Source organism: Anastrepha obliqua, chromosome 1 (genome assembly GCF_027943255.1).
Source record: "Anastrepha obliqua isolate idAnaObli1 chromosome 1, idAnaObli1_1.0, whole genome shotgun sequence".
In the NCBI taxonomy this organism is placed as follows: domain Eukaryota; kingdom Metazoa; phylum Arthropoda; class Insecta; order Diptera; family Tephritidae; genus Anastrepha; species Anastrepha obliqua.
Window position 1 is genome coordinate 69,627,445 of NC_072892.1, and position 22,169 is coordinate 69,649,613.

The window sequence follows — 22,169 nt, forward strand, 5'->3', positions numbered from 1 at the left end:
TTAGTGAAGACAGAGGTGCCAGCATCGGTACAGATTTTCCCCTCGTTCCAATCTCCTCCTCCTTTAACCTGATTGTACTTTGAGCAACGAGATTATATTTAATTTTATCAACTGCTCTCGTTGCTCTTAATATGTGAATCCAAGACCTATAGTCTCTAAAGACATTAATATAATTTAAATTTTCTATCAAAAAAGTAAAACTCTATGACTTAAATGCCGCTTCTGCCGATGACGACGAGTTTTTAGGCCACCAAGAGGTCGACAAAGACCTCTCAGAGATCGTAGAATGAGATCGTAGAAATCTCATCAGAATATGAAAGATTCAGAAATGAGATGCAGTTTCTATTGCATTTTGATAAACTATTTAAATACAATTTGACGTAATTAGCGGGAGGAGTCCAATTTAACAAAACTCTTCTTCTGGCAGTCAAATTGCAAGTAAGGTCGATGACGACCAATCTAAAATATGATATGTCTAGAAATATCGAAAATTCCGTAATTTCTCTGACTGTAGCGCGTAAGGCGCATCGGATTTCTGTGGAACAACTTCTCCCTGCATCTGGTCATTTGAGGCAAGGTTTCGGCACTTTAAGGACATGTAGAGATAGAACAAGAAAAATATTGAAGTGGAACCCCCATAATTTAACCGAAACTAGCCTAATACTAAATAGTTCTGAAATCACAAAGATTTTATGCAGTGCAAATATACTTAACATTTTCAAGGCATCACTGGTAGCATTCACCTTCTGCTGGAATAGAAAAAAGTGGAAACACAAACTAGTTACGAATGTTGTTCCCAATTCACTAGAGACACACCAATTCGAAAGCATTTTCTTTTAATAAAGTTACAGCTACCTTCAAGTTGATCACTATAATAGTTGTTGGGTAATTTACATGCAAGTGCATGTGCGTGTGGATGAGTATAGTTTTTGGAGTGTACAAAGTGAGTAAATTGCAGGGCAGCTGTGACTTGTCTCACGAATAGGTTTTACTTTTCTATTGCAGTTGAATAGAAATATTGTAGTAAATGTACATACTTCTGAATATGTAAGTGTGTGTGTGTGTACGTATAAATTTGAAAATGTATTATTTTGAAATTTGTGCTGCAGTCCTTACGTTGAAGTATGAGTCCTTGAAATTGTCTTACTTTTACACACACAACTGCTTATTTCTTTTTTTGTAATTTTTTACTTTTTTATTGTTACTTCTTTCTTTCTTTTTGCTTTCACTTGGTAAGTGAAATTCAAGCTGTACGTTTGGCAATTTTATTCAACTTTCACTACATGGAAAATTAATTTCCTTCTTTGTCTGCTATGGCATTTGACTTTTCCGTTTCTTGTTTTGTGTGTTTCAAATTTTATATTTTTTCTTGCTTCGTTTATTCATTGTCGTTTGTCCTCGTTACTTATCGCATGACTATTTATTACAGTCGAATAGCAAAAGCTGTCAAATGTGGTGAAATGTATGGTAACCGACTTGTTATTAGTGTGTAATAACTAGCAAATACACCACCGGCGCTTCTCTGCTGTCAAGCCATAGTATTTTATTCTTACACCTTAAGGCATAAATTTTCTGTATTGAAAGCCCTCGAAAAAACTATATAACCTAAACATTTTGACCAATTTTTACAAATTTTTGTTATTTTACCATAGCAAAAAATGCATGGCTTTGACTGCATATATCCTTCTTGTTCTTTTTGGTGATGGTTGAAACTCATTTTACTTAGTAGGACGGTCACATATTCTTGCAAACAATGCAATATTCTGAATCCTTTTGCAATTAGTCAATGTTATCCAGTATTGAGAGATCCCATCTCTGATAACGTCAGGTCTGGGTCGGGGTCAAAGAGCTAGATCCGTGGTGGACTCCCTTCATTTCTTTACTAAACTTCTTCTTCTTGATTGGCGGGTTAACTACTTACGGGATTTGGTCTAGTTTAACAAAGCCCGTCTGGACATACCAAGTCCTTCTCCACCTGATATTTCCTATGCAGAAGATTCCTTCCGCTTTCTCTGCTACCTCCAGCTGGCACCGCATCGAATTCTATCACAGCCGGAGCGTTTGTATTCATTCGGACCACATGACCCAGCCAACGAAGCCACTGGATCATTATTCGCTGCGCTATGACTATGTTGTCGTAAAGCTCATACAGCTCCTTCCATCACCTGCGATATTCGCTGTCGCCAACGTGCAAAGGTCCAAAAATATTCTGCACAGTTTTTCTCTCAAGCCCTCTAAGGGACGCTTCGTTGGATATTGTCATCGTCCAAGCTTCTGCGACATTCGTTCGGACGAAAAGTTGAACTATTACATTTCAAAAGTCTCCATGTTAGCACTTCAATTGAGAGTCACGCGCTGAGTCTGGTAATCGCTCAGACCTGCCGATGACAGTATTCCCTATACATATTCATTGGTTTATTGGACAGATACAATCCGATTTACTCCCAATTACTGACTCGTCGAAGGAGTTGGATTGGGTTACCAGTTATAATAGAAGGATATATTGTAACTATTGGTCCAAAAGATGTAATAAGTTAGTCTCGGAAATTGAACAATAAGACTAAGTTCATATATCTTAAGAACATTATTCGGTACGTGTTGAAATTTTTTGTCAGGTTAATTTTTTTTGGGATTTCTGAAGTGTTTTTATAAAAAGAGTTTTTGCTTTATTTGGGAGATGTACATTAACCCTAAAACACAATTTTATTTATTTAATTGTATTATCGACCCTCGTAATAGTCTTCCCTTATCTCCATACAATGAATCCAACATTGCTCTCACAATTGGAAGCACCCTTGATAATCCTCCGAAGTTAACTCGTTCAGCACCGTGGTATTAACCATCTCGACTTCCTATACGCCGCTATGCTAAGCACCATTGAGTTGTTACTTCATTTCGAGGAATAAGAAAAGGTCGTACGAGTCGTTAACTACTACTTGGCCACTCCCCACCATTTTTCGTCAATTGTTGCCTTTTGCTACTCGGGGAGTTGATAAAGTGAAAAGATTTTTAAATTGTTAAATTGTATTTCTTTCTTAGAGGAGTTTTTTTTTCTTTTTATATTAGAACATTTAATCATTTGTTATAGAAAAATCAGACGCTCATAAATTACAGTTATATCGGACGCAAGCGTATTTATTGTTGGGATAGCATCTATTTGGCTTCACTAAATAGCTTATTATTAATGCCATTACATAGCAAATTATTTCACACTTTGTGTAGAATAACGGCCTGTACTTATTGACTTGCGTTTCCAAATTTCCATCATCAAGCAATTATTTCAACTATAAAGGTCTTTTTCAGCTATCAACCAATTCTGGGAGCACTTAATACTCTCTATGGTCAACTTTTTTGTATGAATAACACTTATTTATATTATATATTGTTACGTACAATCAGCATTTCAATCAGGTTGCAGCTATTAATCCACTTAAATATTCTTTTTACAGCTCACAAATGAAAGCGTGGAGAAAAAATTTACCACAATGGAGTCATAAAATCTGTAGTGAATTTGCAATTTCAGATACCCGCAAATCCCCCTGCGGCAATAAAAATTAAGTATGTATATAATATTATTCGTGCATGGTCACACATGGCGTATACGTGATTTCCAAACCAACACAAAGAAGTCAACTTATAAATTTAAAGGAAAAATGTATCCACTTAGTTGTACGGAGAATGCGTGTATTATATTTATATACGTACATACAAACATACAAAATACATTTATTGTATACATTTCGGGTCTGACAATCCATAGACAAATATATGTGCATGTGAGTAACACTAAAATGGCTGTGTCTGTTAGGGATTGTCGCTTTAGTATAAAGTTTTGAGGTCTTTGCAGGCTAAGCCGGAAGTATAAGTGTGCTGAGTCAGTACCTGAGCGCCTGTGTGAATATGGGATTATAATAAGAGTCCGTAAGAGAAAATTTTGCATGGATATCGCAGTAGAAGCACTAAAAAGTCGAGTTACCGGGTGGCTCATACAAAATAGAGAATCGTGGAAAGGTTAGTTGAGGAGTTCGCATAACGGAGCACCTAGTTTTTCTTGGCTAATATCTTCTATTGTGTTTATATCAAGTATTTCCTGGGTGAAAAGTAGATGTTTGAACACACCAGCAAACAATCTTATTTTTCTCCGGTATTAGAATAATCCATTTGTAGGACAACATCAAGACGCACGCCACAAATAGGAGGCGGAGCTCGGCCAAACTCCTTAAAGAAGTGTATGCGCCAATTATTTATTTTTTATTAGAACTATTGGCGATTTCAACTTCGACCTAGAGGTGTTTTATGCATCAGCGGTATTACAATAGGCGTTTACTTTCCCGTATAAACATATTTTTCCTATAGAATATTTTCACCATGAGCTTAACTCTATTTTTTTATTTTAAACTTATTCATATTTTTCAGTTTTAAATATAAAATAAATGTCCATCTTTAAGTATGCAGCAAGTTGCGTTTTCGTTTCTCATTTGATTTGCTGAGCAGAACGCTGTATCTCACGAAGGCCTTAAGACATGGTAAATTTAGGGCGCACACTGCAAGCATACTACAAGTATGCGTTGCAACTAATGCAGTCTCAAGCTCTTCTAAAAATAGTGACTCATCCCAAAAGTGTCCCAAGCCACAAGGCGCAATCATTTTGTCCGAAGGTGTATAGCCATATCACACTGATGTACGCCCACAAACCGCATGAGCTATAAAGCTCAAACAAGTCAATAAGCCGATAAAGGATCTCACCAAGAATTTTCAGTAAGATTTGATCCGTCCTTGGTTGCCCTACTCTCTCTAACGCTAAACAATCACTCAGTCCTCCAGCGGTTGCTGGTCATATAACGTTTGATGTATTTAAGAATTTCCTGTTCGGAAAGATGTGTGGCATATCAGAACCTAAATACCATCTTACAACCTGTAGAAATATATATTAATCTGCGCATATGTACCCATACCTTTATACACATACATGCAAACAAACAATAGTATATGTATTTGTTTGTGGTGAATTATAACACGAAAGCGGTCCTTTCCCGTGACCGCCGCACAAAAATCAATTGCGAAAGAGCAAATGGCAAAGACAAAATATTATATTACCAGACAGACGGCTGTAAGATAAAAGCGTACGTGTGTATGTGTGTATGTAGATATGTTGCCCAATGAGACCTAAATTCCAAAGCGACACTTTTACACTACTTAGAGAGTTGGCATGCGAATACGAGAGTTCCCGGCAATGTACGACCATTCGACACGCAAGCAGAAATTTTGTAACAATTTTATTGCTTTTAGCCAAAGGCTTGGGCTTTTCACTTTACTATATTAATATATACCTACATGAATGCCTATAATATCACATACGCCACCGAACGAGGCAGAAATCATAGAAGCATTTGATCAGCTACAGTTGCTGAAGATGTACACGCACACACGTATATGCATATTCGAGCATATATAGTATGCTTATATGTGTTTTGCAATAGCTCAACAATACTACTGATGTTCAAATCGCAAAGCGTAACGAGTTAATGTGAGTGTAATGACGTAGGGTGTGAGAGAGGCGAAACCAAAACAAACACTCGTCCACCCAGCAACAAACACACCACGAAACCTTGTCAAGGACAAACGAGAAGTGTTGTTATTGTTGTGGTTGCATGCATTCGTCGTATTTAGCTGGCCCATCAGCTGTCTATGCGACGTTTGTGTTGTCATCTCATAGTCATAGTCAACAGAACATACTAATCTAGAGCAGAGAGTGTATAAGCTGCTATGGAGAGCAGCATATGAGAAGAGAGAACTATGTTGAGTCGCAGCGTTTGCGCAAATAAATAACGATAATAATAGTCGAGAAATGTGAATGAAAACCAACAGTTACAGCAGCTGATAAGAGGAGCTGTTAGAGTGGCTACGTGGAAAGGAATAGGAGTGTAAATAAAAGTTGGTATTTGCGGGCAGAGTTGCCGAAGGCATTCAAATTCACCAAGTGAGATAAGAAAAAGTAAAACTTTTAAGCGCAATAAAATTGTAATGGCATAAAAATTGTACTGTGGGTGATTAAACTGAGTGACAGCAATGCAAGAAAAGTGGTCGCTCTAACAGAGAATTATTTTATTCAAAAATGTAGATGTACGAAAGTCATTCTAAACTTTTTTTTCATTTATTAAAATGTCGATATTTTTTAAACATTTTTTAAATAAACTTTAAAATCTCACATCTAAAAAACAGGTAAGTTTTGGATATCATGTCGTATAACCAAATTAATCAGAGATGACACAAACAATAACGTTTTTAAATATCTGGGTAAACCTGTCAGTAAATATTTAATAGAACAAACTGTTTAATTAATAAATAAAAAAGGGAATGTTTGATAAAGATAACTTAGAACCCAGGCTCACCATCAACTTGCCTTTAATGGGTCAAAGGCAGTCAGAGTCATAAAAAAATTAGTACTTTTGATAGTTTTTTCGACAGAAATTTGCTTTGTTTTATGACTTAGTTAATAGTGTTTCATCTTGGCTTCACCAAATTTAAAATGAAAGCAACTATTTTAGATGAAGTGCGATCAAGCGCTTTCTTTAAGATGCCAATGCGCTATTGAATTACAGTGGTCATCAACTTTAGAAATATATATTTTTTTTGGTGGGTGAGATAGGGTTCAAAATGCCTTCGCACTTACAGCGACCGTCATCTACTGCGTCGTGTGGTGTGGCCGCTAAAACGATCCCTCCTCTCCTTCTGGAGACACACCCTTCTCGGAACTGCTTTCTACATTACTTCGGGAGGGCCCAGAACGGCATCCATAAAGGACCAATTCTATTCACCCACGACTGGGTCCTCCATATTTGTAGCCAGCTTCCATGCTATAGGCTAGTTTTCTTGAGCCCCTATCTGTGCGGTTTCGCTTTCTTGCACTGTATCGAGGTCAATATTTTTTTTTCGTAGTACGTTCTCGATGCATTTTGTTGATTATGTTGCTCGTTGCAATGTCGCCAATCTGCTCCCTCAGAACATTTCTTTCCGCGAGGCATCTGTTACAACTAGAAAACGTGTGTTTAGCATCATCGCTCAGCGCTTAGCAGTATATGCACTTGGAATTGGTTACTTTGCCCCCGCAGCATGGTTTGGCATCTCCGTTTTGATGTCGTGTTCCTTCTTGGAGTCCAACGCATCTATTCGTTCCCGGACCATGAGGTCGACGGGTATCTGCCCGCCGATCATAAAATTGCTGCGCCTGAGACAGTGCGGTAGGCTGAGGCAACTCTGAATGCCGCTGTTCGTTGCACAGCCTCCAGTGCTTTGCGCTCGGCTTTACAGTTTAGCACAATTCCCCATACTTCGCTGCCGTACAGGAGAAATGAGCTTGTGGCCGCCATAATTAGCTTTTGCTCTGTGTTGGCCCACCGATGTTTGTCATTAATCTACTTAGCATACCCGTGACCTTTGCTGCTTTGGTAACCGCATGCCGTATCTGGGCCCAGAGAGTAAGCCTGCAGTCAAGTATTGCACTACTTTTTTGGGTACCTAAGGACGTGTCGCCTATTTGAAAGAGAAGAAATAGAACATTTAACTCAAAGACTAGCTTTCCCCACTCCTACCATAAAAATCATGCCAACAGAAATACTTCGAAGATTTTATAGAAGGTGTGTGCTAATTTTTAATCAAAATCTGGAAGATATTGTTAAGGCTGTATTTAAATCCAAGGCTTGTCACCGTCTCCCTTTCAAAGCAGTAAGATATAGAGAAATTTTTATTTTTTCTTCTTAAGGATTTTCTATACGAAATTAAATCGAAATGGAATACGAGTACAACTGATTTTTGCAACTGTTTTCTATTACATCTGAAAATGGCAGGGGACATAAAACATTTATGTGGTGCATCTAGGGATCGAATGACCGCTTTCGCTTGACTTGAAGTAATGTGGAATTACAGATCGATGCTCAGCTCTGAGGCAAATGCAAAAATATCCATAACACAAACAAATCACTTAATAATAAGAATACGTGTTGTAATATTTCCAATACGGAAATACGTGAGGAATGTGAAGTATGTAATTTGCCTATTGAGGTTAATAGGGCCAATTGGTGAGGCGTGATGTACCTTGAACAGAAAAGCAGCTGGTCCCTGTTTGGGCAAACTTGTGCGCAAATTTGTAAAAAATGAGACGGAACCTGATACAATATGTATACACATACATACATACCTACATACCTACATATTTACTAATATATGTATATAGACAGAACCTTAAAGGACACAAATAAAATGAGTGCAAAAACTGAAAGTACAACGGAGCAGAAATACGAAGTTCAACGAAGGCGAGAAGGTAAAATCTGTCGGAATTGATAAGTAGAAATGTTGTCGGAAATTGTTGCGTAGGCGTAAAGAGAATTCCAACATAAAAGCGAACGATACATAAACAACAACAGCAATGTGAAGAAGAAAGCAACAAAATAGGAATACCTTTGACAGGAACAAAATGGAAAGAAACCCCAACTAAAAAACAGGAGTCGTTACAGGGACTCACTTGATAACATTGAACTCAAATTGGAAAGGCAAGTGAATGGGCTAAGGAGTAGATTAAAGTACCCATTCTTTATAGCCGCGCATGGACGACAAGTCGACTTATTGCCAACGGCAAGTTAGAAATGCCAAGGTTATTAAGTTTTCCAGCTGTAGGGAAGTACTTTAAGTGTAGCTAACTAATACATATTTACATACTTACATATCAATGTGCAGGTGTGTACATAAATTTATGTTGCATGAGCAAGAAATTGAAGCAAAGTATAGAAGTGTAAGGATTTGGAGGACTCTGCAAAATTTAATTAAGAGTACTGAATACTTTTTCTTCAAAGTGAGGACAATTAATTTTCCCCCGGTTTTAATTACTTTATTTCGTGCCTTTTTTCTCCTTTTTCTTCTAACACAATGTTACTAATTGTAATAAATGGCAAAAGTTAAATTTCATAAAAGCTAAAAGTCATGCAGCTGAAGGGGCAGTATTGAGGTAGTGAGCCACAAGTAACTCTAATGTAAATATGAATGAACGGACATTTTTCTTTTTAAATTTTTTCACAGGTGTCACATAGGGACATAAATTTTCGAGACACCTTCCAATTATCAAGCGTGCACAACCATATATGGAGGATGTAGAAGTCCACGCAAGTGGGGAAAGTTACTGATCGCCATTCACTTGGGAATGGCCAGGACGATTCTTCTGCATATGGTTCAAGCAGCTCACAACGGCCGGGATTAGCCCACGTATCCTCTGGGTAGCTTCCGAACACCCGTTCGGGAGTGAGCTAAAGTGAGAAGGCGAAACACTCCAGGATAGCTGGTTGTGCGTTGGGTTTGGGACCCACCACTTAAAAATCCCCCCCAATGAAAACTTTAAAAAAAGCCTCGGATGAGACCTCCCTATACTGATGACGACCCCTGCAAACGAACTAAGGAATACGATTTGAGGGCATGCACCTGGAATGTCCGGTCCCTTAATGGGGAAGGTGCCTCTGCCCGGCTGGTTGATGTCCTCGTTAGAGTAAAGGCTGACATCACTGCCATCCAAGAGATGCGATGGACGGGGCAAGGAAAGAAAACCATAGGACCTTGCGACGTCTACTACAGCTGCCATGTAAAGGAGCGCAAATTCGGTGTCGGATTTGTTGTGGGAGAGAGACTTCGTCGCCAAGTACTGTCGTTCACTCCGGTGGACGAGCGTCTCGCAACAATCCGCATCAAAGCCAGATTTTTCAACATATCGCTAATTTGCGCCCACGCCCCGACGGAAGAGAAGGACGATGCGACCAAAGATTCCTTCTATGAGCGCCTGGAACGTTCCTATGAGCGCTGCCCCCGCCACGACATAAAAATCGTGCTTGGCGACTTCAACGCCAGGGTGGGCAAGGAGGGAATTTTTGGTCCAACAGTCGGAAAATTCAGCCTGCACAACGAAACATCCGGTAACGGACAGAGGCTGATCGACTTCGCCGGGGCCCGAAACATGGTAGTCTGCAGCACCAGATTCCAGCATAAGAAGATTCACCAAGCCACCTGGCTGTCTCCTGATCGAAAAACACGAAACCAGATCGATCATGTTGTGATAGATGGAAGACACGCTTCTAGTGTATTAGATGTACGTACGATCCGAGGACCCAACATTGACTCGGATCACTACCTTGTTGCAGCCAAACTGCGCATACGCCTCTGTGCAGCAAAAAACGTGCATCTACCTACGCAAAGAATGTTCGACATCGAAAAGCTGCAATCACAACAGACAGCCAGAAGATTCGCCACTCGACTCTCACTCCTGCTCTCAGAGAGTACTGCCCAACAAACCGGCATCCACGAACAATGGAGCAACATTTCTCGTTCTCTACGTACCGCCGCCGAAGAAGAAATCGGATTCCGGCGAGCCCGAAAAAACAACTGGTACGACGAGGAATGTCATGCTGCCGCAGAAAGAAAGGATGCCGCCTATAGAGCCACGCTGCGATCGGGCGCAACGCGAGCCATGTGGGATCGCTACAGAGAGCTGAAAAAGGAAGAGAGACGTATTATCCGAAAGAAGAAACGAGAGGCCGAAATACGTGAGTGCGAAGAGCTTGAGATGCTGGCCAACAGGAACAACGCCCGAAAATTCTACCAGAAAGTTCGGCGGCTTACAGAAGGTTTCAAGACCGGGGCGTTTTCCTGTAAGAACAAAGACGGCGAACTGGTGACTGACGTACAGAGCAATCTTAGATTATGGAGGGAACACTTCTCGAACCTATTAAACAGTGACAGCTGCGCATGTCACCGAGAAAGTGAAGATCCCGATACCCCAATCGTTGACGACGGAATTGTCGTTCCGCTACCCGATCATGACGAGGTGAGAATAGCGATAACGCGGCTAAAGAACAACAAAGCCGCGGGCGCCGACGGACTGCCGGCTGAGCTATTCAAACATGGCGGCGAGGAGCTGGTAAGGTGCATGCATCAGCTCCTATGCAAAATATGGTCGGATGAAAGCATGCCTGCCGATTGGAATTTAAGTGTGCTCTGCCCAATCCATAAGAAGGGCGATCCTGCAATTTGTGCCAATTACCGCGGGATTAGTCTTCTAAATATCGCCTATAAGGTTCTAGCGAGCGTATTGTGTGAAAGGCTGAAGCCCACCGTCAACCAACTGATTGGACCTTATCAGTGTGGCTTCAGACCTGGAAAGTCTACCATCGACCAAATATTCTCAATACGCCAAATCTTGGAAAAGACCCATGAAAGGAGAATCGACACACACCATCTTTTCGTCGACTTCAAAGCTGCATTCGACAGTACGGAAAGGAGTTACCTGTATGCCGCGATGTCTGAATTTGGTATCCCCGCAAAACTAATACGGCTATGTAAGATGACGTTGCTCAACACCAGCAGCGCCGTCAGAATTGGGAAGGACCTCTCCGAGCCGTTTGATACCAAACGAGGTTTCAGACAGGGTGACTCGCTGTCGTGTGACTTCTTTAACCTGATGTTGGAGAGCATCGTACGAGCCGCAGAACTTAATCGCTCGGGCACAATTTTTTATAAGAGCGTACAATTGCTGGCGTATGCCGATGATATTGACATCATCGGCCTTAACAACCGCGCTGTTAGTTCTGCCTTCTCCAAACTGGATAAAGAGGCAAAGCGAATGGGTCTGGTGGTGAACGAGGACAAAACGAAGTACCTCCTGTCTTCAAACAAACAGTCGGCGCACTCGCGTATCGGCACCCACGTCACTGTAGACAGTTATAATTTCGAGGTTGTAAAAGACTTCGTCTATTTAGGAACCAGCATTAACACCGATAACAATGTCAGCCTTGAAATCCAACGTAGAATCTCTCTTGCCAACAAGTGCTACTTTGGACTAAGTAGGCAATTGAGTAGTAAAGTCCTCTCTCGACGAACAAAACTAACACTCTACAAGACTCTCATCATGCCCGTCCTAACGTATGGCGCAGAAGCTTGGACGATGACAACATCCGATGAAGCGACGCTTGGAGTGTTCGAGAGAAAGATTCTGCGTAAGATTTTTGGACCTTTGCACGTTGGCAACGGCGAATATCGCAGACGATGGAACGATGAGCTGTATGAGCTTTACGACGACATAGACATAGCGCAGCGAATAAAGATCCAGCGGCTACGTTGGCTGGGTCATGTCGTCCGAATGGATACAAACGCTCCGGCTTTGAAAGTATTCGATGCGGTACCAGCTGGTGGTAGCAGAGGAAGAGGGCGGCCTCCACTGCGTTGGAAAGATCAGGTGGAGAAGGACTTGGCTTCACTTGGTGTGTCCAACTGGCGCCGGTTAGCACGAGAAAGAAACGACTGGCGCGCTTTGTTAAACTCGGCCAAAATCGCGTAAGCGGTTATAGCGCCAATTAAGAAGAAGAAGAAGACAACCATATAAAGGGCGGATGACTAGTTGTTGGCCCTTTTTTTGAAAGTAATTCGGGTTGGGTTCCTGAATTTTCCAGGGATTTTCAAAGCACTTACAAAATTTGTTTTTTTATAGATTTCAGATAAATATTGATATTCAACGCATAGAACCAACGCACTAAACAGCGATATTTTGATAGTCGTTTTTTTTTCATTTGGAACAAATTGCACCAAAAGGTGTTTGCGTGCTGCCTCGACCACTATTTGAGGTGGAAAGTTAAGATGCGATCAGAACAGATAGTTCAAGGTGTCCCTGAAGAAAATGGTCATTAGTAAAGGGCATACTTGGCATGAACTCTGTAGCAAAATGGCCGAATTATTGCCTTGATTGTGAGTAAGACTGGGTCTGGTAATGTGATAATTTACTACTTATTAAACATATGCTGATAATAAATCAAATGTGATTAAACTTGGAGTCTTAGCCCATATATAAAATGAAGTCTAAATTCTTTTCCATTAAAGGGGGTTTCCTGCGATTTTCGCATATAATGGATGAGCTCAGTTTTTTTCCAAATATAATTTTAAACTTGAATAAATCTAAATATGTATGTACTCAAAATTCATATTTTTTTACAACAACGAAAATATTTTATGCAATGACAAAAAACTCAGTTATCCCAAATTAATTAAAATAAACTACATCGCTTCCAGAAGCAAATTGTCAAGTTGTTGGTTAATATTTGCTTTCTAAACACATCACTGCCTCAAAAAATCGCGTATATTAGAACAGAAATGCACAAAAAATAGCCGTTTATTTAGTTTTGTGTTCATTACCATAGAGTGAGTTGTTTTTGTTTTTATTCTATACATGCAATTCGGACATAGTTTTTTAATTAATTTTGCACACCTATGTTGTTTAGATATTGCACTATGATTTGTTTGATAATATTTTGCCTTCGCAGGTTTTGGGTACGAAGGTGTTTACTTGCTCTGATTTGCTAAAAAATATTAATGCATATTTAACGCATTTTTTTATGAAATACTAATAAAAAACTAAACAAATTACTATATATTAGAACTAATAAAAAATTACACAGAAACAAGAGCAATTTTATTAAATTTACTGAGCTATTTTACACGAACTTTGTACAGTTTTGCTCAAAAGTTTAAGACGGCCAAGGGAGGGTAGTATATACGAGACATATGGAGATTGACATTCTGACGAAGTAAAACCTGAAATAGTTATTCCGAGGGGTACCATACAACAAAATTTTAACTTTATATAAAGTTTTAGAACGGTAATTCGTAAAAAATGATAACGAGGGAAACGAAGAGGCCAGTAACTATTAAAGGTCTCGTGGTTCGTGTATTTGGATCGCGACTAAGATATCGTAAAACGAATGTCTATCTTTCAAGCAGAAATATATGCAATAATGAAGTATTAATATCAAGAACAACTATCGAAACCCGAACATTGCAATCTTATCGGGTAGCCAAGTTGCTATTAAGGCCCTCTGATCTTATTAGGTAACCTCAAAGTTGGTGATGAAATGTCTTAAGGGGGGAGCCTGGTTCATGAGGTTTTTTTAAGGAAAAAATTAATTTAGCACTGCAAATTTTTTTCTATCTTTTAATGAACATTTAAAAAGTATAAAAAAATTTTGTACTGGTTAAAATAAGTTGAAAAACATGTTTAACATAGAAATTAGTAGAGCGCTGCAACGCTGGAGTTTCCAACTGGCGTACAAGATACAGCTCGTAATTATTATCTAAAGCAAAAAATTCAAATGGATTTCTAATTATCATGATTTTTTATTCTAGATGAACTAAGAAAACTGAGAGAAATTCCAAAATTTCAACTTTTTGGAGGTTTTAAAGAAAAAAATGCCTTTCTATAAAAAAAAATTCATTTCAACTTGGTATAAAAATCTTGAAATTTTTTTTTTATCTATTTTGTTAGTTCAAATAGAAGAGAATTTAATACTGAAGGGAACAAGCTATGATTCATTTCAAAAGGTTCATTAGCTTTTTTTCATTCATGTACGCCAATTCAAAGAAATCATAAAAATGAAAAGTCGAGAAAAGAAGATAAATTTTGTCCTATAGCTGTCCGGTCACAGCGTAACTACCTAACGCTCGCCTACCTTTGGCTTTGTATCTACGCAAATATTGAGAATTAGGCTCTGTAACTTTATGTGAATATTCTGAAATATATTAGGAATCGCTTAAAACGAAAAAAAAATGATTTTTTCGACCTTATAAACCAGGCTCCCCCCTTAATAAGTTGAACAGAATTGGTAAGAGAAATCAAGTAGGTACCTGGTCACATTAGCATTAAAAAAAGAAAAAAGATTTCCGAAAAACTCGCATAAAAATTCCCTTATTAATCGTAATCTCTCAAGTTCAGAACAATCTATAATAACATATAATAACAAGTTGAGAACATGAACTTATCCAAAAATTGATCACAGGAATTCTGTAACCTGAATTATCACTTGAATAAACTAGGAGTTTCTTCATTCGAAAGCTGTGAATTCTGCAGAATAGAGCACGTCAGACGCATACTTAAGTTATGCACTGCACTGATGCACAAAGGCAATGGATTCCTGAGAGATCATGCGATAATGGGCAGCGAGATGAATACCAAGGGCTTTGCATTGGCTGGTGATTAACCTTTCATAAAATGCAGTAGAACGCATCCATTTAGCAATCACATGCCTATGCTTTCACCATATAAATTTAAAATAACGTCTGTTTGATTCTGTGTAAAAAATGCCTTATAGTTTTTATAGGTTACTAGCGTACCCTCGCCCGCTTCGCTAGACGATAAATTCAATGATTTGCTGAAAGAGAATACAATTAAAACGAAACAAAGCAAATTCTTTGATACAATTTCATTCGAACTTTATTGTAACACTTTTTGGTAGACAACGTTTTTGGTTTTTTCATCTTTCGCATGAGAAAAAATTGGGTATTCCAAATTAATACCGCACATTTGTAGAGACTGTCCTTGCGCGAAGGCAAGGCGAATAGGGAACTGCAAACGTTTGAAATCGAATAGTAAATCCGCCGGAATCAGTGGAATTCAGGGTATCAAAATGTCTTCTCCTTTGTTCTTCCCTTTCAAAATTGTTGCTTCGATAATGTTACCCATTAGCTTCTTCACAGCGAGTCTGGTACCGTTGCAAAGTCGGGGCACATTACTATTGCGCAGCATAATAATCGGTGCTCCAATTTTTAATCGTAAATTATGAGGTCGTAAGCCTGGCAAATCGAGTGAGTTTAAGAATTCAGTTGGATAATTTACGACCTCATCTTGATCAGTAATAGTGTCCATTGACTTATACGCAACTATGTCACCAGGTATTTGATCTAAAATAGCTGAATTTATATCATTGACGTCCTTATTTTTCCCAGCTAAAATTTCTCTTTCGCTGAGTCAATCATGGTTTTTGTAATGTTGAACTATGTTTGGAAATACACTCTATATCAATGCCTCTTTAGACTGTGCAAAAGTGCAGAAATTGTTAGGCAATGTTATCATTCCTGTTGTTTTTGAAAAAAGGTTTATTTTTTTTGGTTAAAAAGTGTTTTTTGAAGTTTTGAAAAACACTTCGCTCTAACAAATTTCTTCTCAGTTAATTGCTGAAAATTAAATATTTTGAAAAAACTATTTTTTTTTTAATTTAACGTTTTTGAGAAAATTTTGTTCTTGAAAAAATTTCATACTTTTGTAAAAGTTAAAATTGATTTGTTAAAAAAGATTTTTTTCCGCTTTGAAAAACACCCCCTCGAAAAAATGTATTCTCTATTAATAGTGGAATATGAAATGCTTTGAAAACACCATTTTTTTTTTTAATTTTGTTTGGTTTTCAGAAAATTTTGTTTTGAAAAAATTTCATACCCTTGAAAAAGTTTTATTTTATTTTATTTGTTTAAAATTTTTGAAATTTTTTTTTTTGTAATTTTAGAAAAACACCTCTTCGAAGAAATTTCTTTTATCTTTTTGAGGAAAATTTGGTTTTGAAAAAATTTCATGCTTTCGAAATTTTTTTATTTTACTTTATTTCTTCAAAATTTTTAAAAACAATTTTTTTTATAATTTTCGAAAAACACCCCTTTGAAAAAATGTTTTCTATGTGTCATAGTGGTATTCCATTAACTTTTAGGATTATAGTCAAATACTTACAAATATCTACGCTTTCACAAATAGCAACAATAAACAAATTTCCTCAAAACCAAAAAATTTACTTTTTTTCTAAAAAAATTCTAAACAAACAACGTAATAAATTTAGAATTTTGTGTTCACGAAAAAACAGTATTATTTTTATTGTATTAACTGAAAACCAAAATGTTGCAAAAAATCAAAACAAAGCTAAATTATTTTTTTGTGTTCATTTGGTCCATATGTTCCATAAAAAGTTGATATGGTAAATAATATGCAGGGTCTGATACACGCAAATTTCCATTGACCATTATAGTGACAAAATTATCGATCACCAATTCCAACAGGATTTCAAAATCAGAGTTGGAATGAGTTGTTGTGTGGTGTACTTCTGAAAAAATGAGAAATAAACAAAATAAATCTAAAAATTCGAATTCTAACTTTATCTTGTGTATGTTCTTATTACCTTTGAATTTTTCCAATGAAGCACCATTCATTTTAAATTTTCCAAGAATTTTTTTTATCATTTCGCGTTTCTTTCCTTTTTCATTCGATTCCAACATTTATTCATAGCCGAAAACATCGTTTGCAAACGCATTCATTTCCATATAGAATTGGTCAAAGAAAGCATTGCTCAATTGAATTGAAACACCTAACGCAGATATTCATCGCGACCTTGACATCGATACTATTGATGAAACAATACAAAGCGCTAGCAGAAGACACATAAATAGACTATTAACGCATACAAATCCTATGATGAGAAGACTACCAAATAAAGAAAAATCTACCCAAAATCGGCTTAACCGTCAAACACCAACAGATCTTGCAAAGTCCTTGTAATCAATTGTCATTGTTTATTAACCACTTGATTTAAATAATATGTATATATTTCTTAAATGAGCTTGGGGGCATTGGCACTTCAATATCACTCTCATTCCATCTTTTTGTAAATCAAATTACTTATTGTCTAACGACAGGTGTATATTTTAGGGAAGAAATAAAAAAAAAAAAAATTTTCATTCGAATCATTTGAAATTTCTGTGTACAATAACGAAAAATTCAAAAAAAAGTTGTACACATAAAATGAATGTCGATTCGAAACTTACTTTAATCTAAGAATCGAGCAAGTTTTGTTTTGTACAATATTTTGATTTTTTCTTTTTTTTATATGAAGAAAATATTTAAAAGAAATTTTTTTTTGCTAAAAACCTTCCCCTAGTGGATCCCTATAATATGAAAAAAGAACAAATAAAATTGGCCTCGTATCGGCCCAAAAAAATGCGTACAAACGAACATAATTTCATTTTTATATATATAGGTTAATTTTATTTTTTTTTACAAAAATTTCAGCAAAACTTTTGAATTTAGCTCTAACACAGATGATCTCCGGCATTTTAGAAATTTAAAAGCACTTACATTGTTTATGCTGGAATTGTTGTTGAACTCGTTTGTTTGGTTAGTTGTTGTCTTTCGGCCACGTTAGTAAGTATTTGCTTGCAATTATTGCAATAACAATTAATTTTATTGTTTACTTTAATTGCCTATTTCACAATAACTCATACGCCCTGTCCGCCAAAGAGCTGTTTAATATGCCGACTTTTTTCCGGATAAATAGATGTACTAGTATTGCAATGAATATTTTTATTTTACGTCCAAAGCACCACACTTTAAAATCAATTTTTTTTCCAATATCTCATAGACATAAATAAACTTCGTATTCACATAATTTTCGAAAACTTCGCGTGATATACACAACACACCGGAGCAACAAATTTTAACACTATAATTGACTTTGATTTGGTGAGTAATGTTTATGCACAATAATTTACTCACTTTCCAATAGTTACTATTTTTTTTTTTTTCGCTGTCAATGCTTAGAGTAATTACACACGATTTAAATTTTTCTCAAAAACATCATCGAATATTTTCTAAAAATTTATATACAAGTACATACGAGTACGAATATACTCCTGAAGTGTGGGGAGACGTATACTTTGGTGTTAGATTATTGGATTTTTTGTTTACTTATTTGAGTTTCGTGCACAAAATTTACAATAACAACAACATCAACAACGCTAAGAGCGATACAATTTCATACAAATATCTGGAATGGGCGCTTACAAGAGATACGGTCAGTTTTGCCACACAAGGGGTAGGTTGCAAATATTTATATATATACGCAATAGCGTGCACAATACGGCTACTTGGAAGCCACCGTTAAGAACGACAGCGAGGATGATGACAACGACAACGACGGCAACTACGACTGAACAGCAGGCGATGAAAGCTCAAACGTTACTGCGTCGTTTGGCGTCAAACGAAAATTAGTAGAACGGCTGAACGGCTGAAATTTATGTAACCACTGAACACAAAAAGGACCAACAATTTTATTTCAATAGTTTTAATTTTCACCAACTGTAAGATAATTTCACTAAAAGTTTTCTCACACCATTACAAAACCCTGTTGTCTGCAAGACAATTTATTTGGTTAACGGTTTTGCACTTCAAAATAAATAATTGCAATTTTTTCGATATCACTTTCGCATCACTATTCAATTGCTTTGCATTAACATGAAAATTCATTCATCTTTAAATAAGTTTTTGTGTTAATTTTTATTTAAGTAGCTACTTCATTTCATCTGACTTTTTTATTGCCAGCTCCTTATTTCTTACTTTTTTATTAATCAACAATTTGTTTTTTTGTTTAAGTTTTTCAACAAAGTAAGTATATACTGTGGTATGTATGTATATAATTATGTATTCGCTTGTCTTGTATTTCAAAATTTGTACCGTCATCCGCAACCGTCTCAAACTGACTGTCAATGGTATGCGTATTTTCGGGGCCTACGAGTGCGCACCTACAAATGTTACAGTTACACTGCTTCTGCTTATCGCTTTGCTCTCAATAGATATTAATGTATATGTGTATGTTTCAGTGTATGCATGTGCACATTCATTTATATGTGTGCGTTGCGCTCAAGCTCTCACCTACTTTTAGGCGTGCGAGCGCACTCTGTGTAGCTCTACTCATGAGTAGAGAAGAAAATAGTTAAATTCATTTAAGTTACTAACTTTTTTGCAAATACTTCATAAAAAATAATTCATACATGAATTGCTGTGAGTGTATATTCGTACTTTGAGTAGAGCTCTTCGAATGCGAAAACCCGCCATTAAGTATAATAGTTACAGTTACTTACTCTACACTCTTTGATAAAACACTTATTTTCTTATATAAATAATGTTAGGATTGTTGAGATCTAAGCACGACTGAATTAAAAATTCGAAGCACATGTCTCATTAAAAAACTGGAACGTTTTGCTACGAGAGATGGACACCTCAGGAATGAGAGGCAAATTCAAGGTTCTCCTAGATATTCATGGCCAAGTGCGGATCGGCGGTTACCCCACAGGGACCAGAGCCAATAATCGGAATCAGTTCTACGGTAATCATGAATTGGATCATCGATTACGTATTCAATTTACATAAATAGCGTTGGTCCGGTCTTGAATGCTGCAGAACTGCAAAGTGTTTTGTGAAAATCCCGAACAGAAAACTATCGATCTTTCTTCTAAAACTTGGAAGAAAAGACGTTCGGTTGACGGCCGGTATTATTACAGGATTATTACCTAATTTGCCTGTCTTGCTTAGAGAAACCGGATAGCACTGAGCATTTTATCTGTGAGAATGAGTAATATTCGTTCTCTCAAACTGGAGGATATTTTCAGGCTTGCGAAAGAATCTGGAAAATTCTCCCAGGACTAGCTATCTCTGTCTCTGTTTCGGAGTTACCATTCTCTTGCTTCTTGGCTCGCCTTTTTTCAAATTTCATTTTTACGAATTCCTCAAAAAGCAAAGTGTTTTCTAAAAGCCTCAATCATAATACCTTGCACATTGCTTTGTTGTTGTTGTTGTTATTATGATTATAAGTAGTGTTATGAATGGAATTGGTGTTATTGTTGTTATTACTATATACTTACTTAATACGTTATTTGAAAATGCTGCTGAAGTAACAACCCATGGCCGGTTATAAGTCCGAGTCGTTCCGCTCGCATAGAACCGGCTCTCATACATTGACCTGAAAGGCAAAAACAAACAAACAGTAAAAATGTAGCTCAAAGCTTCAAATTTGACTTCCTTGATGAGGATTAATAAAAAGTGTTAATATGAACGAAATCCACCCATAAATACGGTAAGGCGGTATTTTTTACCATATTTTCAAAGCTGTTAAAACTACTAGAAAGCTCTAACTTGATATTTAAAGCCTTCAGAAAAAATTAAGTCCGATTTAATAAAATTTTTGTTTTCAAAAAGAGGGGACACAGCCCACTTTTGAGCAAAAGACTTTTTATCAGACAGATGCGAACCTGCATTTAATGCCTGCTTTTGCTTTTTTATTTAAAGCGTTGTGCAATTGCAACTAGTATATACAGTATATATATATTTTTTGTATTCAATTTAATATTATTAAAGGGGACATTGATTGCCCATTTCTGCTTTAAAGTATTAATTTTCTAACACCTTCCAGAATTCTTCGTAACGCTCTTCCTTCCTATTTAATTTAGGTCAATACAAATTCTGCTCATAATGCTCCTATTGAACGTTCTCTTCGTTGTCTCATAACACGCACTAAAAAATATTAATTAATAGTGGCAGTTAATTATTGAATATTATCGATGTATGAAAATTTATCTTCAAAAATTTGATCACCAATACGAAAATCCAGGAAATTCGGAAAGCTTCTGAAAAAGCTTCTGCGACAAATGAATAACACGCATTGAAATTAAACGAACCACCCTTGAAGTCCACATTAGTGCCAATAACAAAGCTTTCTATGTCGTGAATTTTAAATCGAGCCAATTCGTGACAATTTACCCCACACTTCTATGAATAATAGAAAAAGTTCTTTTCTAATTTCGGTCGCCCCTCAGCAGGCAATGACAAACCTCCGAGTGTGTTTCTGAGATGAAAAATCTCCTCATAAAAATATCTGCCGTTCGAAGTCGGCTGAAAACTGTAGGTCCCTCCATTTGTTGAAGAACATCAAACCGGACACCAGAAATAGGAGGAGGAACTCGGCCAAGCACCTAACAAAAGTGTACGCACCAATTATTATTTTTTATTTATTTTATATAAGGTTACAATTTCACATTTCCGGTAATCACGCGAGGCAAGGCAAACAACTAGCTTTTTAGCTCTTTATACCAGTGGGAGTTATGAGAACACCGAGCTCGCAATTGAAAGAGTAAGCAATAACATAAGTAAATTGTTAAATATATAGATTTCCAAACACAAAAAAAAAACCGATCGATGCCAATGACGTCATTTCAATATTGTCGATTGATCGCGATAGACGATAAAATTTAATAAACTTACTAGAACGGCGTTTGTGTCTTCCAGCTATGAGTTTATTGCTAATCTTCCAACAAATGAATTATATTATTTTCAATTAAACTTAACCTGTTTTGTTATGACAATAACGAATAAAATTTTGAAAGTTTTAAAAATAAATCATTATTGTAAAAACCTAAAACTGATATAATACTTAGTTGTTCAATAAATTTGCGGTTCGATAAAAGAGGACATTTTTGTTGTTATGTTGTTCAATCTGTCATTTCAT

At 36.9% G+C, this 22,169-nt stretch overlaps 1 protein-coding gene across 2 annotated transcripts in view; it reads right to left on the reverse strand.

Moving 5' to 3' along the window:
* Positions 1 to 18,714, reverse strand: part of LOC129235333 (uncharacterized) — a 65,557-nt gene extending 46,843 nt beyond the window's left edge. For both annotated transcript variants that reach the window (XM_054869111.1, XM_054869110.1), the window contains exon 1: positions 17,969 to 18,714. The gene's annotated coding sequence lies outside the window, so the exon portion shown is untranslated. The remainder of the gene's footprint in view (positions 1 to 17,968) is intronic.
* Positions 18,715 to 22,169: the final 3,455 nt, after the last annotated feature.